General features: G+C 38.7%; 1 long non-coding RNA gene across 1 annotated transcript; it reads left to right on the forward strand.

Moving 5' to 3' along the window:
- Positions 1 to 353: 353 nt before the first annotated feature.
- On the forward strand, positions 354 to 27090 carry LOC140515342 (uncharacterized). The gene is made up of 3 exons (XR_011970982.1): positions 354 to 4161; positions 20221 to 24584; positions 26526 to 27090. It is a non-coding gene; the product is annotated as an uncharacterized lncRNA (long non-coding RNA).
- The last annotated feature ends 866 nt before the right edge of the window (positions 27091 to 27956 follow it).

The raw sequence follows: 27956 nt of genomic DNA on the forward strand, positions 1-27956 counted from the left end.
AGTAGGTGCTTGTATTATCCCCATTTTACAGATGAGGAAATTGAGACAGACAAAAGTTTTAATGCCTTGTCTAGGGTCACATAGCTAGTAAGTGTCTGAAATTGAATTTGAACTCCAGTCTTCCTGACTCCAGGTCTAGTGTGCTATCCATGGTGCTACCTAGCTGCCTAGATCTTGCCCTCAAGGAGTTTACATTTTAATAGGAGGGGATATATCTATATAAATACATATACATATATACATATACATACATATATACATATACATACATATATATACATATACATATACATACATATACATATACATATATATATATATATATATATATATATATATATGAGGTGGAGACAGTGTGATGTTATGGTTTAGAAAATCACATGGATGATGAATGTAGCCATAGGGAATTAGACTGAAAAATCCTTTTCAGGAGTAGTAATAGTAGTGTGGATTTAATCAGCTCTAGAAAAGGTGGGGAAGAAGCATGGAAGGCAAGAAGGCTGGTGAGAAGATGCCTGGAGAGTAGGGAGTAAAGTGAATTATGTTTGAAACCTTCCCAAAGCAGTGAACAAGCTGATGTGAAAGAGATGATGAAGATGGTGTGACAGTGTTAGTGATGGAGAGTCAACAGTACTCATGGTAGAGTTGTCCAAATGCTTATGGTGGTGATGGGAGTGATGATACTAAAAAATGAATGAATGCATGAAAAATCATTTAGTTAGCACTTACTATCTGAGAAAGACAAATATAGAAGCAAGGATAATTCCAGAAACTTCCATTCTAATAGAGGGAGGCAGTGTATATAGGAAAGGGGTATTTTGGTTTGGATAATGATAGGGATGGTGAGTGTAGCTATAGGGAGTAGGTTTACAAATCCTTTTCAGGCGTGGTAATGGCAGTATTGATTTGCTTATGGATCCAGAACTGGATAAGGTGGGGAAGGGAACGAGTGGCAAAGGGAGCTGTCAAGAAGATTGTTAGGGAGTAGGTAATAAATGAAGGATGACTGGAGCCATCCTGAAATAGAGGGCCAGGTGATAGGATGGTGCTCATGGTGCCAAATATGGCAGTGGTGGTTACTTGAAGCTGATTGTAGTGGGAATGTGGCAGTAATTGTGTTATTGTACTACTTTGGTATTGATAAGAAAGTGGTGGTGGTTGGAATGGAACACTGATTTTGTTAACAGTGTTAATATATGTGTACATGTGTGTGGTTGTGTGCATTATGTGTGATAGTAATAGTGATGAGGATCAGAACACTTAGCAGAATGCCTGGCACATAGTAAGCATTTAATATATGCTTGTAGATGATAATGATAGGACATGATAGTGACAGTGGTGGTTAGAAACAGTGCTGCTAGTGGTGATGTGATAGCGATAGAAGCCATGTAATAACCTAACACTTAAAGGACTTGGTGATATAATATGTTATAGCAAATGCACCAGGGTCCCTTGTTACTACCCATACCATATGACAGCAAAAGAGAAGTGGTTGCTTCATCAGTTAAAAGAAGAGACAGTTTCCAGCTGAAACTTTCTTCCTTCATTCTTCTAAGTAGCATCGTGTAACTCAAAGACTTTCACTAAGGTATGAGAAAGGGCTGACTCTTTTCCATCCCATCATTATGATGATCTTGCTCATATGGCAGCTAGTGCTAGGGGATTCAACTAGTTGAACTTTAGTTTAGTCTCAGGATTCCTTTTCTCTGTGTGTGTGTGTTTCCTGATCTTATTAGTTATCCTAAGATGGATATGTTTAAGCTCAGAAGTGACCTTGTGAATTCTAAAGGTTTGAAGGTTCTGGGTCCAATGAGTGGAGGTGGCTGGCAGCAGGGGGAGTTTTCCTCATCAGAGAGGATGGCCAACAACCAGAGGAATGCCCCATGCCTGGCCATTTTACTAGAGGACATGTACTGGGAGCTCTTTGGACAATACAGGAGTAAGGTAAGATGTAAAATGCCTAATCAGTAATTACATAAACTGGTTTGTTTTCAGATGAAGTTTAAGTCTCAGATTCACAGCAGATTTTAACATTAATTACATTGAGTTAAGTTTACTAAGTCCTCTTTGTTTTTGTCAAATCCACACTTGTGGGCGTTCTGTGTTTAGGAATCCTTTTACATGTAGGAAATGCATATTTGTATCATACCTGATTGGTTTTTTACATAGAGGATATCGTCATCATCATCACCATCATCATATCAATTACATTGATAACCATAGCTAGCAGGTGTGTATACACTGTTAAGGATTACTAAACACTTTAAATGTGTTAACTTATTTGATCCTCACAACAGCCCTTTGAGGTGGGCACTATTATTGTTTCCATGTTATAAGTGAGGCTAAAAGGTTAAGTTATTTTCCAAGAGTCATGCAGCTAGCTTCTGAGACAGAATTCAAAGTCAGGCCTTCCTGATTCCAAGTCCTACACTCCATCCACTACACCTCCTGAAAGAAATGCCAAAATGAAAACTCCCAGTTATATTATAATCAAATTCCAGATGTTTCAGGTCAAACAAAAAATGCTTCAGGAAGCTAGAAAGAAAGATTTCAAGCCATCAAGGAGCCACTGTCAGAATTACACAAGATATAGCAGCCGCAATAATAAAGAAGCAGAGAGCTTGGAACATGACATTTCGGAAGGTAAAGGATATGGGCTTACAATCAAGAATAACTTACCTAGCAAACTGAGTATAATCCTTCGTGGGGAAAATAGTCCTTTAATGAAATAATGTTTTCTTAGTATTTTTGATAAAAAAGACCGGATCTGCATAGAATCTTTATAGTGAAAACACAGTAGTAAAAAGAAACATAGATAAACATGAATGAACAATCCAAAAGAACTAAACAAGGACAAACTATTTGCATTCTAATATAGGGAGATGATACATGTGTCCCCTATAAAGCCTATTATCATTAGGGTTATTCATAGAGTCTAAATCAAAGGCCTTGGTCTAATTAGATAGAAGGTCAGAACATGTTTCTGTTATATATTGATGATCTTAAAATAAGAATGAAAAGGGAGGAGAAGAGCAATATGCTAGGGTAGAAAAGAGAGAAAGTTAAGGAAAATTATCTCATATAATTGGAGGTTATATTTTGCAGTCTTTAGAAACAAGGATGAAAGAATCAAGGCAGTGATTAACACTTGAATAGCACTGTCATCTGAATTGGTCAAAAAAGAGAAGACACACACACACAACAGTTGGCTACAGAAATAAATTTCACTCAACAGGGAAACAGGAGGGAAAAGATAGGAAAAAGAGGAATTACAGGGATAGTAGATTAAGAGATGGATTAATCCTAAGCAAAACAAACTATAAGAATGTACAAAAATATTTATAGTTCTTTTTGAAGCAGAAAAGAATTGGTAATTGAGAATATATCCATCCATTGGAAAATGGAGGAACAAGTTATAGTATATAAATGTGATAAAATTCTGTTGTGCTTAAAGAAATGATTAAGGGCATAGTTTCAGAGAAATCTAAGAAGACATGTATGAACTGATTCAGAGTGAGATGTGTGGAACCAGGAGAATAATTTATACACAGACTATATAATAATTTATACACATACTGTGAAGTCAAACAATGTTTAAAGACTTAGGAACTTTGATCAGCACAATGACTAACAATGATTCCAGAGGATAGATGAAGCATGTTACCTCCTGACAGAGAAGCGAAATAGTGTGTGAGATGTGTCATATTTTTAATATGGTCAATGTGGAAATTTGTTTTACTTGACTTCATATGTTTGTAACAGGGTTTTTTTCTTTCTCAAATTGAGGGAGAGGTATAGGAGGGAAAAAAGGTAGTTTTTTTTCCAATTAAAAAAAACTTAATTTAAAAAATAAAAGCAATTGATCTGGAAAAATGAATCAAGAAAATTTAATTCAAGAATTATTGGACTCCCTTGGTAGTACTATGTAATCTGAGAGAAGTCATGATAAAATGTCATCATGTTGCTCATCATTTTTAATGTTTCTCTTCTCTTCTAACTTTTGTCATTTGTCGTGATACAGACATGATGGAAATATATAGGAAGCAAACCATCAGTGAAGGAAGAATGGTGGAGGACAAAAGAAAAATGACATTATACTAACAATTATCCATTGTGCTGTAGCCCCAAGAGGGTGAATCTAAAGAGACCTGCCAAGGTCAGGTAAGAAGAGTGTCTTTCTATGGGAGATAGATGAGTGGTTCCAGGGAAAGATAAAAGGTAAAAGGAGGGAAGAGGTGGTTATAGTTTTAAATATACAGTCCAGGGCAGCTGGAGGAAACTGAATGCTTTTCTCCTTCCATTTCCAACAAGCTACACAGATCTCTGTTATAGGCTTTCTCCTGTCCTTCCACATATAACAGACTGTTCATTCCCCAAAGCTGGGGCACATGGCATTTCCTGTGACTCTCTTGCATCACCAAGGTTTTAGTGACATTCAGAATTCAACCTGGAACTCTATGCCTCAATGTCTGCTTTTGTCTTCATAACCCTTGAGTAAAAGGAAAGGAAAAGAGGGAATTCCATTTAGTGAGTATTTATCAGGTATGTAGAATGGATTTTTGGGTACACCACCTTCATTTCCAAGTTATATCATTTTCATTTCCTGGGCCCCACCAGTGAGCCACCTGTTGTAATAAGGAAAAATAGAAGAGTTAAAAACATCATTTCGGTTGGAATATGTATCATTCCATACAGTTTCTTACTTTTCAAATCAGGGGAATCAAAAGGCATATTTTTCATCTCTTTTTTGATTCTAAACTTGGAGTTATAATCACATTAATTTCAGCAAGCTGTTCCATTTAAATTGTTGTAGTCATTGTGCTTATTGTTTACCTTGTCTTGTTTCCTTGACTCTGAATCAGTTCATTTAAGTCTTTCATGCTTCTTTGTATTCACCATGTTCTGTTTCTTAGAGCAGTAATATACTATTACATTCATGTACCATAATTTGCTTAGCCATTCCCCAATCAATTTGTTTCCATTTTTTGCCTGCCACAAAGAGTGTTGTTGTAAATATTTTAATGGATATAGGACCTTTCTTTCTGTCTTTGATCTCCTTACAGTATATGTCTAGCAGTATGATCTCAAATAAAAAAATAGGGGCATTTAGTTACTTTCATCACTTGATTCCAAATTATTTTCCAGAATGACTGGACCAGTTCACAACTTCTTGAGTAAACCATGGTAAAATTTCGTCACTGTTACTCAGTGGGTAATCATTTTTTAATGTTTCTTCTCTTATTTCTTCTTACCTAGTCATTCTTCCTGATTCAGGTAAAGTAGAAATCTATAGCAAATGATTTAAAGTCGTTAAAGTAAGTTCAATGAGGTAAGGAAAGGTGGTAGGGACTAAAGTTGTTGCTACCAAATGCCTAAAGAGCTCCAGTTCTAGAAGGATGGTTCCTTTCTTATTGTGAAATCTTGTTTTTTTAATTCAATTAACAAACTTTTCTCTCTCTTCCATTCACCCTTCCAATGACTAAAATAAAGAAGAAAAACAAACCCTTATCAACAAAAATGTGTAGTAAAGCAGTACAAATTCCCCCAATCATCATGTCCAAAAATGTATGTCTCATTCTGCATATTTTGTCCATTGCTTCTACGTCAAGAGGTGAGTATTAGTCTTCCCCATTGGTCCTCTTCAATCATGATTGAGTGTCATGTTTAATAGTTCTTAGATTTTTCTAAGTTACTCATTTTTCCAATCTTGTTATAATAGAAATTGTTCTCCTAGTTCTGCTTACTTCACTCTGCATCAAACCATGGGGAATCTTCCCAGGTTTCTCTGAAAAGATTAATTTAATTATTTTTAAATACAATCGAATTACACTACATTCATATATCATATATGTTCTACCATTTCTCAGTTGATGGGGCCTACTTAATTTTCAATTCTTTGCCATCAAAAAAGCGCTACGTAAATATTTTTGAACATGTGGATCCTTTTCCTCTTTCTTTGATCTCTTTCATATAATGGTCATGGTAGTGATGTTGGTGAGTCAAAACGAATGTACAGTTTGGTAACTTTGAGTGCATTGTTTCAAATTGCTTTCCAGAAGGGCTGGACCAATTCACAGATCCATCAAGAGTATATTGATGTGTCTGTTTTCCCTAAGTTCCTGGGAGGGTGACTATTAACAGATGTACCAAGGAAATTATAAGAATAAGAGTTGACTTGAATGAAAGATGAGTGGTCCCAAGAAAAAACTAGAGGAGGCTACCATTAAAGTCATGGGTCCCCTTGCTTATGTATAGAATAACCTTCCCTGGGGGAGATTGGGGAATATGATCAGCCTGGAGAAGGCAACAAGTGTTCTTTTCAACAGCAATGCTTCTACCTCCAACTAAATGCTGCATGGTCAGTAATGCAGATGTGTCTGTTTTTATTTTGTCTGCCCAAACTTGTGGCAAAGACTTCTTTCAACTCAATCTATACATAATATGATTTGGTTTTAGTAGTTGGACACTCCAGTAGGCTATACTGTCAGCTGTTTCCCATCCTTCAAATTAAATCTTGATAGCGTAATAAAAGCTAGCTTGGACTTATCTGGAATTGTGATCCAGGTAATATGAAAGGGTTCATAGCAGTGAAGTGACAAGTATTATATTGGGGATATGACATCAGTGCTGATGGGTTTAAGACAGTGCTTATTGTGGTCATGTGACATTGTTAGTGATTTGATAGTGTTGTGACAGTATTTTGTGGGAGGATGTAATAATGCTGATGGTTACATGACAGTAAAGAGCTCAGTGATGATTCAGTGATGGGGATTTTACAGTAATAAGTGTTGTGACGTTATTGAAGGTAGTGATATGGTATGCCATATAGTAATATGACAATGCTGACATTTCATGAAAGGGATGTACAAGTGTTTTAAGTAGAGGTGTTGAAATTGTAGATAAGACTAGTGTTGAAATGGTAATAAAAGTGCTCATAGCAGTGATGAAAGAGTGCTGATTGCAGCAATGTGACACTGGAAATGAGCATATGATAGTGGTGATATCACAGTGCTTATGGTCAGAATAGGACACTGATGATTTTCAGTATTTGACAGTTATGGTCATAATGAAAATCATTGTGTTGTTCAGTCATTTTTTTCAGTCAGGTCTGACTTTTTGTGACCCCTTTTGGGGTTTTCTTGGCCAAAATGCTAGAGTGATTTGCCATTTCCTTCTCCAGCTTATTTTATAGCTGAGGAAACTGAGTCAAACAGAGTGACGTGAGTTGCCTAGGGTTACACAGCTAGTAAGTGTCTGAGGCCGAATTAGAACATAGGAAGATGAATCTTGTCTAGATTAATTGACTGAGGGCAAATTCAAACTCGGATCTTCCTGACTCCAGATCTAGCACTCTATCTATCCACTGTGCCACCTAGCTGCCCCTTTGGGTCTTAATCTGGAAAATTATTTGTTTAGTTGTTTCAGTCCTGTCTAACTCTTTGTGACCCCATTTGAATTGGTATTTTTTGGCAAAAACATTGGAATGGTTTGCCATTTCCTTCTCCAGCTCATTTCACAGATGAGAAAATTGAGGCAAACAGGGTGAAGTGGCTTGCCCAGGGTCAGACAGCTAGTAATGACTGAGGTCACATTTGAACTCAGGGAAGATGTCTTCCTGACTCCAAGCTTGGTACTATGGCACCCCCTAGCGGCAATAAAATAGTCATTGCGGGGGTTTAAGCAGTGCTGATGTGATAGTACCGGGTGAGCAGTGACACTGCTGATCATGGTCATGTGACACTGCTGCTGTTTGTGAATGTGAGTGTAAAAGAGAGGTTGCTGTTGCTATTAAAATAATGGTACTGAGGATGTGATGATGCTCACAGTGGTGATGTCAGAATGCTAACCATTGGCATGTGATAGTGATGCTGGTAGGAAGGTGACAGTGCTGACTATAGGGATTTGAAGGTGATCCTGATGGTCCTAGTGATCAGGATATGATAATACTGATGTTGGGGATAAGACATTAAAGTGGGAATATGACAGTCAGTCAACATTTATTAAGCACCTACTATGTGCCAGGCACTGTGCTAAGTGCTGGGGTTACAAAAAGAGGCAAAAGAGCCCCCTGCCCTTAAGGAGCTTACAATCTAATGAGGGAAACATCATGCAAATAAATACGTACAAACAAGCTATATTCAGGATAAATAGGAAATAATTGAGAGTCACTAGAATGAAAAGGGTTTGGGAAAGTCTTCCTGTAGAAAATAAGATTTTAGCTGGAACTTGAAGGAAGCCAGAGAAGCCATTAGAAAGAGATGGAGGAGGGAGAGCATTCTAGGCATGGGAGAGAAACAGAGAAAATTCCCAGAGCCAAGAGATGGGGTGTCTTGTTAGTGGAACAGAAAGGAGGCTAGCGTACAGAAGAGTACAAGGCAGGGAGTAAGGTGTAAGAAGACTGAAAAGGTAGGAGGCAGCTAGGTTGTAAAGGGTTTTGAATATCAGAAGATTTTGTATTTGATTATGGAGATGTTAGGAAGTACTAGGGTTTATTGAATAGTAAGGTGATACAGACTTGAGTTTTATGAAAATCACTTTGGTGGGTGAATGGAGGGTGGACTAGAGTGGGGAAAGACTCGAGACAGATAGAGTCACCCATAGACCAGGGATGAGGTGATGAGGGCCTGTACCAAAGTGATGACAGTGTCAGAGGAGAGAAGATGGAATCAACAGGCCTTGGCAACACCTTGGATTGATTGAGTGAGAGATAATGAGGAATTGAGAATGACACCTAGTTTGTGAGCTTGAGGGACTTGGAAGATCATATTGCCCTCTACAGTAATAAGAAAGGTGAGGGTAGGGAAGGATCTAGGGGGAAAGATTAGGAGTTCCATATTGGACATGTTGGATTAAAATGTCTGCTGGACATCCAGTTCAAGACATCTAATAGGCATTTGGAGATGTGAGACTGGGGGTCAGTAGAGAGGCTAGGGTGGGTAGGTAGATCTGAGAGTCATAAGCAAAAAGATGATACTTGAATACATGGGAGCTAGCAAGAACATCAAGTAGTGTAGAGGGAGAAGAGAAGAGGGCCCAGGACAGAACTCTGTGGCACCCAGAAGGTGTGGTATGGATGAGGTTTCAGCAAAGGAGACTTACGCTGAATAGCTAGGTAGATAGCAGATGAATCAGCAGAGAGTAGAGCCCTGAAAACTTAGAAAGATGAGAGTATCAAAGAGGAGAGAGTGATCAACAGTGTCAAAGGTTGTAGAGAAATCAAAATGAATGAGGATTGAGAGGAGGCTGTTGGTTTTGGCAATTAAGAGATCGTTGGAAACTTTGGAGAGAAGTTTCATTGGATTGATAAGGTGGGAAACCAGATTATGAAGAGTTAAGAAGAATGAGAAGAGAGAAAGTGGAGGCACATAGAAATTGTAGATGGCCTTTTCAAGTTTAGTCACAATGGGCAGAAGAGATATAGGAAGATAGCAGGGATGAAAGGTCAAGTGAGGGTTTTTTGTGGATGGGGAAGACATGGACATGTGAGTAGGCAAAAGGGAATGAGCCAATAGTCAGGGAGAGGTTGAAAATAAGTGATAGAGTGGGGATGACAGAGGGGGCAATTTGTTGGACAAGACAGGATAGAATGGGACTGCTTGAGCAAGCAGAGGGGTTAGCTTTGGTAAGGAGTTAGGCCACCTCATCATGTGAGACAAGGGGTAAAGGAGGAGATAGTTGTGGAAGACATATGAGTGATGAGATGAGGAAGAGGGGAGCAGACAGAGCTCATGGAGAATGACCTTTTTTTTTTATTTTTGGTAAAATAAGAAGCAAGATGGGGGGAGAGGAGGAGCCATAGAAAGTTTGAGGAGAGATGAAAAGGTTTGCAAGAGCTACTGTGGACAACAGGAAAGTGAGTTGATGAGGAAGATATGGTAGCCAGTCAGAACGATTACATGATTTTCCCCACCTTCAGCATGTGTGTAGGAGTTATCCAAGGCTGAGGCTTGGCTGGGTGCAATTGTTGAAAAGATAAGGGGGCTAGGGTCTCAAGAGAAGAGGACAGTGCAGAGTTAGATTAGTTCATCAAGTGGTCAAGATGTGGAAAAGAGGAGAGAGAGTGGCTTATTCAGGGGAGGTGGCCTGGTACAAATTGAAGGGTCAAGAGATTGGAGGTCACAGTATGCACAACATGTAGGATTTCATAAGGGAAGGCAGAGGGAGAGGGGGAAAGCCAATAGATTATGGTTGGATAAGAGGACTTTAGAATTCTTAAATATGGTAGTGGTGCATTTGTGGGTGATGGCAAGGTCTTTATGTATGGCTAAAGTAGGATAGAGGAGTAGATCATGGGAAATTAGTATGTTGAGGAGCGAGTGATTAGGGTGTTTGAGGGAGAGTCAATATATATATATATACATATACATATATATATACAATATATATATACATATACATACATACATACATACATACATATATATATATATATATATATATATTGAATTCCCCTAGTATGAAGGTAGGAATTGAGGAAGAAAGCAAAATTGAGAGCCATGTACTAAGCTCATTGAAGAAGAGAGAGAATGACCATATATAGACAAAAGCTATGAGGATTTGGATTGGGTAGTACAGTTGAATAGTATAAACTTCAAAGGAAGAGATTTTACTGAGTGATGAAGGTAAAGGGAAAGCCTGGAAGTAGCAGTGGGGTGCAAGGAGTAGTCTAACTCCCCTACCTCAACCAGTGAGCTGAAGGGAGTCAGTGAAGGTTCAACCAGTACTGGAAAGAGTGGCCAAGGAGACTGTCATTAAGAAGAGCTGGATTTCATTAACAGCTAGAAGATGGACAGAGTGGGAGAGGAAAAGCTTTAGGATGAAGGGAAGTTTGTTGCCTATTGAACAGAATTCCAGCAGGTACCATGGAATAGATGAGTGGTCTTTGGTTAGAACTTTCAGGTGATCCAGAGAAAGAATTGATGGAGCAGACTGGATGCAGACTGAAACATACAATTTTTCATTTTTTAAAAATTTTTTCATATTTTTTGGTCTGTTTTCTTTCACATGACTAATATGGAAATATATTTTGCATGATTGAACATGTATAACCTATATCAAATTGCTTGTCATCTCAGGAAGGTAGGGAGGGAAGGAAAGAAAGGAGAGAATTTGGAACTCAAAATTCTTAAAAAACAAATGTCAAAAATTTTTACATGTAATTGGGGAAAAAGTAAAGTATTCGTATAAAAGAACTTTCATGTAAGTGAATTAATGAGAATAATGAATTGTTTGGTTGGAGATGGGAAATGTTTGGAGTATGATTTCCAGGCGTTTAGAATCACTGGAATTTGTAGTTTCATTGGATATGAGACTGTGTTTTTATAGTTCTCATTTTTCTATATGTTTTTCCTTTACTGGTATCATTTTGGTTTTTTTCTAATCATTTTTACCTTTTTAATTTTTTAAGTTCTTGCTTCAGGTCTTCCAGAAACTCTAGTTGAAGTTGTGTCCAATCTCCATTTTTTCTTTGAGGCTCTGATTGTAGGTATTTTTTGAGTAATTTTATTCTTCTGGGTTTGTATCTTGAGCTTCCCTATTGCTATAATAGCTCTTTACAGTGAGATATTTTTTGATTTGCACATTATTCAAGCCTACACCTTGACTCTGGACTTTATTAGTTCTGATCTTTGCATATTTTGGGGAGGAGTGTCTGTTCTGAGCTTCCATTCTTACATCTTTCTTATTGCTTTCACATCTTGAGCTGATTGCCTGCCAGTATTCAGTGTTCAGAAAGTTATGGAATCCATGGCAAAATCTGCTTGATTCCCTCCTGGCCTAAGTTCTGTAATTTTTTCACCCAGGTTTGGATTTGTTGGCTTATCCTTGGTTGTGCATTTTAGTAGATTGCTGCTGTATGCAGTCAATATAGGCCCACTCCTGTCTGAAGGTTCAGAGTGACTGTATAACCTTCCCTTTGGTCTGGGACTCCTACTAGCTATTCTACTTCCTGGAGGCTAGATCTGAGTACCTGTTCTGCTTCTGACATTGGAACCGCAGGGATACTCTCTGCTTCAGTACTTTTTCTAAGCTTGGCACATAGCTAAGGCCTGCTAGGGACCGCTCCTCTGTGCCACCCCCACATGCAGATCTCCTCACTCAGTCTGCCCCAGAACAAGGCAGTGAGTGACAGAGCTGCCAGGCAGCACCTGGTCCTGCATCCTGTGCTGGTTCAAGGGTCCCCTAGGATCTCTTCCTGCTCTGTTACCTCCTCTCTTGGTGCCCACTCTTGGCTTTCTTTAATTCCCTGGGCACTATAATGCCCATAGTTGATGTGCTCCTGGCTAGACTCTTTCCAAAGTGTCCACAGACCAATCTCTTTCTCTAAGTTATCCTATGCTGGAAAAATGACTAACTGTGACTTTTTATTGGATTTCCTGATCAGAATTCAGTCTGGTGGGCCTTCTAGATCTTTGTAGGGGAGGTTGGGGAGGAGGAGCTAGGTGTACTTCCTGCTACTCCACCATCTTAAGGGAAGGAAAAGAAGGGGAAGAGGCCCTGTCTTAGGTACCTTAAATTCTAATGGGCGAGACTAGAGGTACATAAAAATATACATGGCATATATAAAATACAAATAAATAAATATATACAAATTCAAACACATACAAAGTAATTAAAGAAAAGTTAATGTGAGAAGTAGAACATTTATTCAGGAAAACCTTTATAAAAAAAAAGTGGTGCTTGAACTGACTCTTGCAGAAAGAGAAGATAGAATTAAGGAGGAAATGCATTCTAGGCGTGAGAGGTAAAAGGCACAGAGGTAGGAGTGTCATGTATGAGAAATAGCAAACTCTATACTGTCCATAATTGTAAAAAGCATTTCCTTCTTTCCTTCTCTAATTTATTTATGATGTGACTCTTTTTTAGTTTTAGAAGCTTTACCTGGAGTTTATTGTTATATGTTATATGGTGTGAGATCTAAATCTGATTTCTAACAGATGGATTTCCATGTTTCCTAAAAGTTTTTACCCCAGTAGTTTCAGTTTGGGAGTTTATTAAATAGTATGATTTTACCGTGTCGATTTGCTTCCAAGCTTTGTATACCTAATCTCTTTTCCTGATTGACTTTTGTATGAATTATCTAGTGCCAGTGTTGATGAGTAATAATTTGTAGTACAGTTTGACACCCGGTACTTCTAAATCGAACTCCTTTCTATTTTTTATTAGTCCCTTTACATCCCTCAATTTTTGTTCCTCCAGATAAAATTTGTTCTTCTTTTTCTTGCTTTCTAAAGTAATCTTTTGGCAATCTTTTGATTGTTGTGGCATGAGATAAGTAAATTGATTTAGGTAGCTTTGCCATTTTTATTATATTAGCATGACCCAATCATGAGCAATTAATATCTCTCTACTTATGCATTTATTTCTGTAAAGATTAATTTGCAGTTGTATTTTTATAGTTCTTGTGTGTGTCTTAGTAGGTAGTCTTCTAAATATTTTATACATGCCATTTTTGAGTGAATATTCTATTTTTTTATCTTCTTGATTTTTTTGGATAATATATGGAAAAGCTAAAGATTTGTGTGCATTTAGATGCTGCTGCAGTGTTGAAGCTATTTATGGTTTCAGTTAATGTTTTCATTAACTCTCTGGGGTTCTCCATGTAGAACAGTGTTACCATCTGCTGAAAGTGATAATTTTGTCTCATTTTTTCCAGTGCTTACTTCCTTAATTTTTTTCTTGGTTATTTTCGGTTTTAGCACTGTATCAGATAATCACAGTTGAAATGTACATCTTTGTTTTGTCCTTGAATTATTTAAGGACCTTGACTTTATCTCCATTTCATATAATAATGGGGTCTTTTTTCAAATAAATACTGTTTACATAGTAAAGAAGATCCATTTGTTCTTATTCTTTTTAGCGCTGTTGTTTTAAACAAAAAAAAATGCCTTTTGCATTTCATCAAAAGAGTTTTCTGCATCTATTGATATAATTGCGTGATTCTGAATGTTTTTCTTATTAATTTTTTTCTATTATGTTTGTAATGATCATAATATTGAACCAGCTTGCACTGCTGGTTTAAATTCTCCCTGTTCATGCTATAAAACATTTTATATGTGTTGCTGTATCCTATTTGCTAATATTTATTTTTAAAAATTTGCTTGAATATTCATAAGGTATTTTTGGTATTTAGTTTTAGAATCAATGGGATGGGGAGAGAATGATGGGATAGGATAGGGGTGGGTCGCGTTAATATTTAGCTGTAATTAAATAAGGCTGCATTCAAGAAACTTCAATTACTTGTACTTAAAACTGTTGATTATTTTGTAAAAATTAACTACTATGTGCTTAATTTCAGAAGATGAAAACTGTTCATTTTAAAGTTAACTAACCTTTTAGTGACTTTGTCATGTCTGCTTTTTGTTGGAAAGTATTTGAATATTTGGCTTCAGCATGGAGATCCATAATTTCAGTTGATCCTCTAGATGGGTATCAGTCCTTTGTAATTTAAGGGCGTCTTGATTTGGGCCAGGTAGGGGAATGTAGATTTGTAGCAATAAGTGGTTGAAAAGCAAGAAAGTGTTTTTGGGCATGTTGCCAAGGGCGTGGGTATTCTACTTTTCAATTGAATCTTTCTTAGCATCAAACAATGACTTTAAAATGTCATCTACTAAAAGCTCAATCAATTTCATTTGTAGTTCTTTAGGTGCCTTGGTGAGATCAACGAAGTCAGGCTGAAATGCTAATTTGAGTGTGATGTCAGGATTCTCAAGTCAGTGAACCTTTCATTGTATTCTCCAATTAATAAATCTATAACAGTTGCATGTTCTTCAAATGATTTGTATATATCATACTGCTCATCAATGACCTTTGCTAACTGGGAGAAATGTTTATCTGAATTTCTTTTCAAAGAAGTGTTTTTTCAAAATGGTTAGATTTATTTTTTGCCACATATCATATATAGACTTACTTTTTACCTTGCAAAGAAATATTCAAGTTGTTTTGGTTTGACAAAATATCACACAGAAATGCAGGATTCCCGTAGAAATCCTCTTTCAATAATTCACATGGCTGATTCTGTTCTTTGTACAATTTAAATATCTGTTCTTGAAGAGAGAAAATTTTGGCTAACACCTGTCCCTGGCAACAGCCAAAGCACTTTAGAATGATATGGCAAATCCATACTGAATATCTCATCATTCAACTTAAGCACGTTACGAAACTGATGATGTGGTGTTGTATTTGCATGAATAGAGTTAACAATACTTCTAACTTGTTGCAAAGTGTCACTTAAAATAGTAGCTTTAGTGCAGAGATTTTTCTGACGCAAGATACAATGAAAAGAAATGAGAGCATCTGAATTTGTTAATACTTATTTTTTCTATGCAATAAACCCTTCACGTTTTCCTGTCGTGGAAGGTGCACCATCTGTACATACACTCACTACATTTACCGAATTCAGTCCAACTGCACGACTTTTATCTTGAAAGTTGCTGAAGATATCTGTTCCCTGTGTTTGGTTTGTAAGAGTGTGCAATGCAAGTAACTCTTCATAGCAAAAGAAATTTTCTGTTATGAACTGAATGAAGTATAAAACCTGTGCTGAGTCAGTAGTATTAGTTGATTCACCAAAACGATTGAATAATAATTGAATAATACATATTTTCCTTTTGTTCTGTTAAGTTGAAGACTAATTCATGCTGCTGACCAGTTATGGTTCTCTTTGAAAGAGGCAGTTGTTTGTGCTTTGAAACGTTATCAGGGTCTAAGCATCCTATAATTTCAAAAATGTATTCTTTCACAATTTCCCGAGTATATAAACTACTTTATAAGTTGCTTCAGTGGCATTATTTCTAAGTCTTATTGCTACTTGAAAGAATTGTCTTTGCATTTGCTTTGCATCTTTTAATTTCTGTAATGCAACCTTTCTTACCTCTCTCTAATTTAAAACATCTGTGGTCCTTATGAGTGCTATATTGCTGATTAACATTGAATTTTCTTAGTGCTAATATTGCAGTATCATAAAGCAAGCAAATCATCTTCACTTTAGCTGAAACGAGATAATATTGCAATTCCCAATCCTCATTAAAAAGTCTGTTTTCTTCCTTCAGTGTTCTCTTGGTCTTCTTTGATATGATGGGCTGTTAAGCAGACAGAATTAAAAAATATGGTCAAGCTGTGCAACTACTCACAAATTCCACTTCAAACAGAAACACAGTGCACCATTGTCAATGGCTGATAACAGACTGGCATACTCAACCCCTGTAAACTTTCACCAACCAACCTCATGTGGTAGTGGCGCCAGTCAAGTGGGGGAAATTAGAACTAAATCATAAGCGTGGCAGCCATCAATTTAGCCCTTATGACTTATTAATGTTCTAATTGTGCCAGTCAATCTGGGAGGATTATTTCCTTGAAACTTATTTTATTCTTTGATATTTTAAAGTAAAGTAAAAGTAAAGTAAAAATATAAAAGATAAACAAAAATGTATTAATAAAAATAAAAGCTTTGAGAAAGGATGAAAAGGTTTGGAAGAGTCACTGTGGTCTGAGACTTACACACACACACACATATGTGTATATATATGTATATATACAGAGAGAGAGAGAGGGAGAGAGAGACAGAGAGCACAGGGTGAGTTGAATAGGAAGGGATCATATCTAAAAAAATAAAACTAAGGGGTGAGAGAGGAATAGATTGGGAAGAGAAAGGGACAAATGGAATGGGGCAAATTATTTCTCATAGAAGAGGCAAGAAAAAGCTTATTCTCGTCACATTTGGCTCAAAGAAGGAACAACATGCACACTCAATTTGGTATGAAAACCTATCTTACACTACAGGAAAGTAGAGGAGAAGAGATTAAGCAGGGTGGGGGGGATGATGGAAGGGAGGGCAAATGGGAGGAGGGAGCAATTAGAAGTAAATACTCGTGGGGAGGGACAAGGTCAAAAGAGAGAATAGAAGAAAGGAGGGGCAGGATAGGATGGAGGGAAATATACTATTTTCCTGTAGTGTAAGATAGGTTTTCATACCAAATTGAGTGTGCATGTTGTTTCTTCCTTGAGCCAAATGTGATGAGAATAAGCTTCACTTTTTCCCTCTGATGTCGCCCCTATCCCCTTCCATTGGAAAAGCTTTTTCTTACCTCTTCTATGAGAAATAATTCGCCCCATTCCATTTGTCCCTTTCTCCTCCCAATCTATTCCTCTCTCACCCCTTAGTTTTATTTTTTAGATATGATCCCTTCCTATTCAACTCACCCTGTGCTCTCTGTCTCTCTCTCTGTCTCTGTCTCTCTCTCTGTCTCTGTCTCTCTCTCTCTCTCTCTCTCTCTGTGTGTGTGTGTGTGTGTGTGTGTAATTCCTCCAACTACCCAGATACTGAGAAAAGTTTCAAGAGTTACAAATATTATTTTTCCATGTAGGAATGTAAACAGTTCAACTTTAGTAAGTCCCTTCTGATTTCTCTTTCCTGTTTACCTTTTCATGCTTCTCTTGATTCTTGTGTTTGAAAGTCAGATTTTCTTTTTAGCACTGGTCTTTTCATCAAGAATGCTTGAAAGTCCTCTATTTCATTGAATGACCATTTTTTCACCTGAAGTATTATACTCAGTTTTGCTGGGTAGTTTTAATCCTACTTCCTTTGACTTCCGGAATATCATATTCCAGGCCCTTTGATTCCTTAATGTAGAAGCTGCTAGATCTTGTGTTATCCTGTTTGTATTTCCACAATACTCGAATTGTTTCTTTCTGGCTGCTTGCAATATTTTCTCCTTGACCTGGGAACTCTGGAATTTGGCTACAATATTCCCGGGAGTTTTCCTTTTGGAATCTCGTTCAGGAGGTGATAGGTGACTTCTTTCCATTTCTGTTTTAACCACTGGTTCCAGAATATCAGGGCAGTTTTCCTTGATAATTTCTTGGAAGATGATGCCTAGACTCTTTTTTGATCATGGTTTTCAGGTAAACCAATAATTTTTAAATTATCTCTCCTGGATCTATTTTCCAGGTCAGTGGTTTTTCCAATGAGATATTTCACATTGTGTTCTATTTTTTCCTTCTTTTGTTTTTGCTCTATAATTTCTTGGTTTCTCATAAAGTCATTAGCTTCCATCTGCTCCATTGTAATGTTTAAAGAACTATTTTCTTTAGTGAGCTTCTGAACCTGCTTTTCCATTTGGCCAATTCTGCTGTTTAAAGCATTCTTTTCCTCATTGACTTTTTGGACCTCTTTTATCCTATTTATTTGGGCTAGTCTATTTTTAAAGGTGTTAATTTCTTCAGCATATTTTTGGGTCTTCTTTAGCAAGCTGTTGACTTACTTTTTATGATTTTCTTGCGTCGCTCTCATTTCTCTTCCCAATCTCTCTTCCACCTATCTTACTTGATTTTCAAAATCCTTTTTGAGCTCTTCCATGGCCTGAGATCATTGCGTATATTTTTTGGAGGTTTTGGATGTAGATGCCTTGACTTTAATATCTTCCTCTGATGGCATGCTTTGTTCTTCCTCTTCTGAAAGGATGGAAGAAAATACCTTTTCACCAAGAAAGTAACATTGTATAGTCTTATTTTATTCCCTTTCTGGGGGCATTTTCCCAGCTAGTTACTTGACTTTTGAGTCCTTTTTCAAGTGGAAGGTATACTCTAGGGACCTGTAAGCTCTCACTTCCTCCACAAGGGAGAGGAGTTTACTTCACTGCTGGCCTGCACTCTGGTCTGGGAGCAACCACAAGCACTCTTAACTGGCCAGGATCTGTGGCAGGGTCTCTCCACCATTGCCACCAGTTCCACCACGCCAGCACTCCTCCTCATCCCGGGACTTCCACTCAGAACTGAGACTCAGATCAGCAGCTCAATTCCCCCAGGTTCTTTAGGCTGAGGGCTCCAAAAGTGGGCGCTGCTGCCGCCCTGGGGCTGGTGCTGGGGCCAGACCACACTCCTCTCTCACCCATGTGAAAGAGGTTTCTTACTGAACTTTGAAGCTGTCTTTGGCATTTGTGGGTTGAGAAATCTTGGAACTGCAGCTGCTGCCCTTGATTCCATGGCCTGAAGCCTACTCTAGTCCTGTCCATGCCATGCTGTGCAGTCAAGGCTGAGCTGTGTTGTGCTCAGAGTCTGATGTAATAGACCTTTCCTATCGACCTTCCAGGATGTCTTATGCTGGAAATCTCTTTCACTGTCTTTTTGTGCCTTCTGCTGCTCTAGAATTTGCTTAGAGTCATTTTTACAGGTATTTTATGGGCTGTGGGGAGAGATCTACAGCAGGTCTGTCCTTCTACTCCACCATCTTGGCTCTGCCCACTTACCAAGATTTTTACTGAGTGGTTGATGTAAGTTGCACTTACCTCAAAGGAGGAGAGATTACTGAGTCATGGTGGTTGGGGATAAACCTGGAAGTAACAGGGAAGAGAAAGGAATATTCCAACTTTCTCTTCTAGACCAGTGAGTCAAGTAGAATGAGTGGAAGGGGTGGCCAGAGAGACCATGTCATCAAAAGGGAACCATGTCTCAGTAAGAGACAAAAGATGGAAAAAGTGGGAGAGGAAAGGATTTAAGATGAAATTGTCAATGAAGCAGGCATTGCAGAGAGCACAGTGGAAGGGATCTTTTGTTTGGAATACTGGGGAAAGAGTTGAGGAGAATGGCAATAAGGAATCCAGTAATGAGGGGTGTGGCACAGGGTTTGGATGGTGATCTACAGATGGGAAGGATATGACTAGGCAGGAGTTTGTTAATCACTAAGTGAAAAGTTTAGAGAGATTTTCAAAATCAATAGAATTATAACCTCATAGTAGAGTCACTTCAGAGCTTTAGGCAGATCAGTTGAGAGGTTAGGAATCTTGAGCAGAAGGAGTGGTGATACTCTACTTACCCAAAGGTAAAAGACTATTCTGGAATTTAACGGAATGACATCTCCCCTTAACTCAGTGATAGGAGCCAAGTATGGTGGAATGGCACATTTCTTTCAATAGAAACCTTGATACCATGCAGGACATGCATGAAGGAAGGCACCTACCTTTCTTCTTTCCTCTTTTTTTCTCCCCTCCAGAGACTGAAGAAAGGTCAGGAGATCATTAGGCCTCAATGGAAGGTGTTTGACTCTTCTGTTACATTCAGAGGTTGAATATTGGACAGGAGATCAGGCAGTAGACCCTTTGAACATGATGGAAGGCTACTGCCTCTCCTCTTTGCTTTTCTCCTCTTCCCTATAGAGGCTGGAGATCTGGGAAGATACAGAGTCAGGGCACAATGGACAGGGCCTAACCTTTATCTTCATTGCAGAGGCTGGAGACTGGACAGGAGAAACATTGAGATCAGGAAGAAGATGAACAGGGCACCATATTCTCCTTTTTCCACTCCCACCAGAATTTGATGGAAGATGCCCACCTTTCCTCTTGGATCCAGAATCTGGAGACTAAGTATAAGGCTCATAGAGATGAGGAAGGAGAGGCACAGGGCATAATGGAAAATTCCCACCTCCTGTCATCCCACTCCCACTAGAGACTGTCAGCCAGGTAGGAGACTCATGGAAATCATGGAGCATTATGAAAGGAGCCTGTTTCTGTTCTTTCCTTTTCTCTTCTTCCATTTGGAGGCTAGAGACCAGGAGGCAGCAATGGCAAATGGAAGGTATCCACCTCTCCTCTTAGATCTAGAAGCTGGAGACCAGGGAGACAAGATTGGAGACTCATGGAGATCATGGAGGAGACCCAGAAAGCATTATGGAAAGAGCCTGGCTCTGCTCTTTCCTTCTCTCTTTTTTCCATTGGGAGGCTGGAGATCAGACAGAAGATAGTCACGGCACATGGAAGGTATCCACATTTCCTTTTATATCTGAAGGATGAAGACCAACTAGGAATTGTATGGAAATCAAGGGGAAAACCCATGAAGCATGATGAAAGGTTCCTGCTTCTGCTGTTTCCTTCTCTCTTCTTCCATTTGGAGGCTGGCGATAAGGAGAAACACATGGTACGTGGAAGGTATTCACTTCTCGTCTTAGATATGGAGCATGGAGACCAGGTAGGAGTCTCATGGAAATCAGGGGAAAGACACATGGAGCATGATGAAAAGTACTTGGTTCTGCTCTTTCCTTCTCTCTTCTTCCATTTGGAAGCTGGAGATCAGGCAGGAGACAGCCATGGCACATGGAAGGTATTCACCTGTCCTCTTAGATCTAGAGTCTAGAGACCAAGTATGAGACTCATGGAGATCAAGAATGAGAGGTGTGGGGCATTATGGAAGATGCCCATTTCCTCTCTTCCCACCCCCACTGGAGGCTGGAGACCAGACATAAGAATCATGGACATCAGGGAAGAGACCCAGGGAGCATGAAGAAAGGTACCTGCCTCTCCTCTTTTCTTCTCTCCTTTTCCCACTGAAAGCTAAATATCAGATATGAGATATGTAGGGCATAATGGAAGGTGCCCATCTTTCCTCTTCTCACTCCCAGTGGATGCTGGAGACCAGAAAGAAGACTAATAGCGATCAGAAAGGACCCACCTTTCCTCTTGGTGTCAGAGACTGGAGATCAGATGACCTTTTCATAGAGGTCATATGGGATAGATGTAGAGGACAATGTGGCCTCTGTTTCTCCTTTCTCCTCTTCTCCTCTTCCCTGCAGAGGCTGAAAATCAGGAAGGAGAGTCATGGGCATCATAAAGGAGAGGAATGTACACAATGGAAGTTGCCCACCTCACCTCTTCCCACTTCACCCAAGGCTGGACACAGGCAGAACATTCATAGACATGAAGAAGACTCATGGAAATCATGAAGGAAGACTCAGAAGGTGCTTGCTGCTCCAGATAAGGCAGAGAATATGCAGGGCACAATGGAAAGTATCCATGTCTCCTTTTCAATTCAGATGGTGAAGACCAGGCAGGAGATTCATGCAGATGAAGAAGTAGATGCATTGGGCATGATGGAAGGCACCTGCTTCTCCTCTTTTCACTCAGGAGAGGTGGGAGATCAGGTAAAAGACTCATGAAGATCAAGCAGGAGACTCATGGAAATCAGAGAGGATACCCATGGAGCATGATGGAAGGCACCTGCTTCTGCTCTATCCTTCTCTCCTCTTCCCTTTGGAGGCTATTCAGATATGAACCAATGGAATATGGTCACCTCTGCCTTTTGATCCAGAGGCTGTGGAAATCAGGAAGGAGAGGCAAGAGGCATGATGAAGATGTCCACCTCTCAACTTCCCAATACCACTGGACACTAGAGACAAGCAGGAGTCTCCTGGAAATCAGGGTGATATATGGATCATATGGTGCCTGACTCTCTTCTCTCCTTTCCTCTTTCCTTTGGAGACTATTCGAACATGACCCAATGGAACATACCCACATCTGCCTTTTGATCCAGAGGCTGTGGAAATCAGGAAGGAGAGGCATGAGGCAGGATGGAGATACTCCTTCCCTCTTCCCACTCCCACTAGACAGTGGAGACCAAGCAGGAGTCTCATGGAAATCAGGAGGGCAACATGTGGAACTTAAAGAAAGATGCCTGCTTCTCTTCTCTACATCTCTCCTCTTCCCATTGGAGACTGGTGATCAGGCAGGAGTCAGACAGCTCATAGTGAAAAATGCCCACTGTATGGAAGTTGGAGACTAGTGGACATCGAGAAGGAGGAAAATGGGGCATGATGGAAGGCACTTCACTCTCCCTTGATCATTTCCACCAGATACTGGAGATCAGGCAGTAGACTCATAGAGATCAGGCAGGAGATGTGCAGGCAAAAGGGGAATGATGCTCATCTTTCCTCTTCCCATTCCCAGTGGATGCTGGAGACCAGACAAGAGACTAATAGCTATCAGGAAGGATACATGCAAGGAGAAATAAAAGATACCCACCTCTCCTCTTGGAGCCAGAGGCTGGAGACCAGAAGGGAGACTCATAGAAGTCAGACAGGATAAGTGTGGAGCATTATGAGGCCTCTGCTTCTCTTCTCCATTTCTCTCTTCTCCTCTTCCCTGAAGAGGCTGAAAACCAGGTACAAGACTCATTGAGATCAGGAAGGAAACAAATGGGCATGATAGAAAATGTCCCCCTCCCTTCTGTCTACTGCCACTGGAGGCTGGAAACCAGGCAGAAGACTCATGGAAATCAGCGAGGAGACCCATGGAGCATGAAGGAAGGTATCTGCCTCTCTTCTTTCCTTCTCTCATCTTTCCTTTGTAGGCTGGGCTTTTTCTCTTCTCTCCTTCCTTTTCTATCCAGTGATGGGAGATCTGGCAGGAGCTTCTTGCGGGTACAATGGAAGACCTGCATCTTTTCTTAGATCCAGGGCTTGAGACTAGAAGGGAGATTCATAAAGATCAGGCAGAATACATGTGGCACATAATAAAACATTCCCTTGTCCTCTACTGTCCCCTCCACTCCTCTTCCTTCTAGAGCCTAGAGATCAGACAGGAGACAGGCAAGGCACAATTTAAAGAGCCCATCTTTTCTCTTTGATTCAGAGGCTGGACACCAGGTAGGAGACTCATGGCAATCAGGCAGGATACCCATTGGGTATGATGGAAGATGGCTGCCTCTCCTCTTTCCATTAGAAGCTCATGATCAGGGCAGAGATATGCATGGCATGATGGAAGACTCCCTCCCCTCCTATTCCCATTCTGACTAGACTTTGGAGACCAGGCGGAAGTCTTGTGGAGTTTAGACAAGAGAGACTCAGGGCACAGTGGAAGGCATCCATTTCTCCTCCCACTGTACCCACCTGATAAGTTCCGGTGGGCTATCATTGTACACAGGCATTTGGTCTCAGGGTGTAGTTGTTTCAGGACATTAAGCAGGTATACGAAGCTAGACACCTGGGAAGGGTGTCTATGGAGGAAGGTTTTTACTCGAGTTTTGGACAAGTGTTACATTATACAAGAGGAAATGGCTACTCAAGGAGCCTGGGATTCTCCCCTCCTTCTGTAGTAGGTATATGGAAGGGAAAGACTTTGGATACTATCAAGAACTAATAGCACTTATAGGCCGATTGATTCCTTATGCCCAGTTTGAGCATAGTCCACTGAGGACTATGGTCAGTCAATACCATCAAGTGGCACTGGAACAGTGACTCACATAGGGAACCTTAGAGCAATTGTTATGCAGGTGGTGACTAGACAAATTTATAATATAGTAGGTGAAATTGAAGGCAGCTAGGTGGCGCTGCAGTGGATAGAGTGTCAGGGCTGGAGTCAGGAAGACTCATCTTTCTCAGTTCAAATCTGGCCTTAGACGCTTACTAGCTGTGTGACACATGGCAACTCACTTAACCCTGCATGCCTGACTTTCCCCATCTGTAAAATGAGCTGGAGAAGCAAATGGAAGCCACTCCAGTATTTCTGCCAAGAAAATTCCAAATGGGGTCCCAAAATGTTGGACGCAACTGAAACAAGAGAACAACAAGAAAAGGTGAAATTGGGCAGCTGGATGACTCAGAAGATAGAATACTGGACCTGGAGTCAGGAAGACCTGAGTTCAAATCCAGCCTCAGACACTTACTAGCTGTGTAACGTTGGAGTGACTTCAATTGCCCTCTCTTTGCAATCATCCACTGGAGAAGGAAATGGCAATGCATTCCAATATCTTTTTTAAGAAAACCCCACGGACAGAATGGTTCATGGAGATATGAAGAGTCAGACATGACTAAACAGCAACAGGTAAAAATGAATACATTGCTAGCATTAACTATGCACTGTGTGCCTTGATGAACTTACATGTCTTAGTTCATGTATTTACTAATTGCTGCATGATCTCATTTTATTATTTTTCTTACTTTAATTTTTATTTATCTTTTATTAGTACCATATATGTCTTGTATAGTTTGTTAGCTATGCTTAATCTGTTGTTAGCAAATTAATATTTATTTTTCTGGGAATGTAATGGAATCCTGTCAAGGTTTGGAGTGATGACCTTGAAAGGGAGGCCCAGATAAAATAAGATCCTGGGAATCAAACGAAATACTTACTGGAATAGGTTTTTACAATTACGTGATCCAAGAATTGTGCCCTTAGGAGTTGTAGATCATCAGATGATCTAAGGTGACCCTGAGGGAGACCAAACACTGCCAATCACCTCATCCAAAAGTGCAGAAGGGGCAGAGCCTTTTTCTGGCACAGCCCCCAGGAAATCATTGCCCCTCCAAACTTGTTGATCTAGAGACTCTCTACAAGGAGTAGATATGAAGCAACTCTTAAGAGGAGAATAAAAGGGGAAAAATGGGTTTTTAAAAAAGACTATGCAAATAATCAGAAAAAATGAAGTAAAATCTCTCAAAGAAGTTATTGGAAGCAAGTAGTATAGAAGATAAAGTGCTAAACCTTACCCAAAAGGTGGACTCACTCAAACAGAAGTCAATGATTCCATGAGAGAGCATATAAGACAAGAACAAAATCAAAAGATTTAAAACATATAAAAATATATCAGACATCACAAACAATTTACCTGGAAAACAGGTCAAAGGGAGATAATTTAAGAATTACTTAGATTCTCTGAAAATGATGATAAAAAGAAGCTACGATTCTGTACTTCAAGAGATCATGAACTTTCAAGTTTGTTAGAAACATAAGGCAAAGTAAAGATAGAAGAAATCCCCTTATGATCTCCTGAAATTAGCCCAAAATGTGAAGTCCAAGGAGTCTCACATCCAAAATAAAAATCTCCTAAGTCAGTGCTAAATATTCCTGTTGAAAAAGGTCTTTACCTATGCAAGGTCATCTCCTCAACTTTCCTAGACGTGAGCATCCACCTGTAGCAGTTCTTGGATCACACTCTTTTGAGCAGCTTCTGGCATTTTCCTTGAATGGTGGATTATGGACAATTATAATTCAAACAATTTTATGTGAATTCAGAACTCATAATAATATCAAATTAGAGTCCCAAGTGATTTCTCTCATGTTGCTGCAATAATAGTTAACAATAAAAATTTTGCCAGGCCTTTTAAAAAGAATTCACTCAACATCCTTTTTTTCTCTTTTCCTTCTGTAGTATATGTTCATCCTGATTTAAAAATCAATCATTAGAAATTAAGAAAACAGTTAATAACTATAATTATTAAAGGAAAATAATAGAAGTATAATATAAAATACACATAAATATAGGATTTAATTATATAGATTATATAATAAATAAAAATATAAATAAAAACAGTATTAATAATCATTATAATGTGTTTATATAATATACAGCTAAGATAATAATACAAATACTTATTTATGAAAAAATAAGATATAAGAAAGAAATTAGGGATACTATTAAGAAACTTATGAATGAAATAATTCTGTGGTTCCACGTAACTAATAAATGTATACAAGTTCACTGGAAACCTTGAGTGACCCTGCATCCTCATATAAAGTATGTCCATTTTATGGTTTTTGACCATTATTGTGAAAAGTGAAAGCAAATGTTTGTGAGCTTATTTTGGTCCCCCTGTGACTTTGTAATATTTGAGAACTCTGATCAATGCAATGCATAGCCATGTTTCTAAAGTACCTATAATGAAGTTTCTTACTCCACCCTCAACACAGAGGAAATAGATACAAAGTACAAAGACATATATTTTCAGATGAGGCCATTGTGTGTATTTGTTTTTCTTGTTTCAGGGCAGAGTTGAAAGCACCCTCATTTGGGGTCTGGTACATTAACTAGGTGAGAATGCTTTTTTATTGACTCACTAATGTGAGCAGATCCTATTTCCTTCCTTGATTCAATCAAAGTCATTGTGGGAGACTCTGGATCAAGTGGTAAGCAATTTCATTTTTGTTGCTTTTTCAATTTTAGACAAATATTAAAACCTAAATACATAATAAAAAGAAAAAGAAACATAAGCTTAAATATTAAACTTAAATAAAATAAAAAAACTTAAATAAAATAAAAAATGTCATGTGTACAACATAATATAGGAAAGGATTCAGAATATATAGCTGTAACATCATTTCAAGAAATTTAATATTTCAATATTAAGTACTGTGCGTTAAGATGAAAGCTGTCAATCTTTTCTCTCCTTCCTTGTGGGTTTCTTTTGTTCTCTGCTGTACACTTTTTACTTTTTTCTTTTTTTTCCCCTTCCCTCCATCTACCCACTCCCCCAAGGCTACAATTGAACGTGGACTTATTTATGTATAGGTACTCATCTATACATCCAGGTATATATATATATATATATATATATATATATATATATATATATATATATATATATATATATATATATATATATATATATATGTGTGTGTGTGTGTGTGTGTGTGTGTGTGTGTGTGTGTGTGTGTATGTGTGTGTGTGTGTGTGTGTGTATGTATGTGTATATGTATATGTATGTATGTATGTATATGAACTTATACTTTCCCTAAGAGATTCTACACCTAATCTTGTTTTTATGTGTGTGCTTATCTCCTTTTCCCTATCTTTCCCAGATCCTCTACTTTACTTCTACCTGCTATACTGCTCTCCTATTATTTACCCTACCCCCACTCCAGCAATCTTTCCCTTATCCTCCTGTTCCCCTAAATCCAAACACCCTTTTATATACCCCTTTGACCTATTCTGCCCCCCTCCCCTCTAAAGCTCCCTCCATTGTCCTCGCATTCCCCTAAATCTAAAGGACTTTCTATGTCCCCCTTTTAATCTAGTCCCTCACCCTCCTCACTAAGTATCGCTCTTTTATCTTCTCCCCTTCCCTATCCCCTTAGAGTTTTGTTTCTTTCTAAATTTAGATTTTTTTATACTTTTCTAGGTGTAGATGTATTTTCCTCTCTTTAATCCATTCCCAACAAAAGTAGGTTTCCAGAACTAACAGCACCCCCCCCCCAACCCCTCTGTATTAGATCTTCCTCCTGTACCTCATTTGAATAAGATAAGTACTCTTTAACTATGCTTCAACAGTTTTCCCTTTTGAAGTCATATTATACCCAGGTCTACCCCAGTCTTTCTTATAAGCTACTTAATTACTAATAACAACTTAGACATAGACATTTAATATTTTCCATACATAACAGGTAAACATTCTATCCTTATTTAGTGCCTTGTAGCTA

This window comes from Notamacropus eugenii, chromosome X (assembly GCF_028372415.1).
Source record: "Notamacropus eugenii isolate mMacEug1 chromosome X, mMacEug1.pri_v2, whole genome shotgun sequence".
NCBI lineage: Eukaryota > Metazoa > Chordata > Mammalia > Diprotodontia > Macropodidae > Notamacropus > Notamacropus eugenii.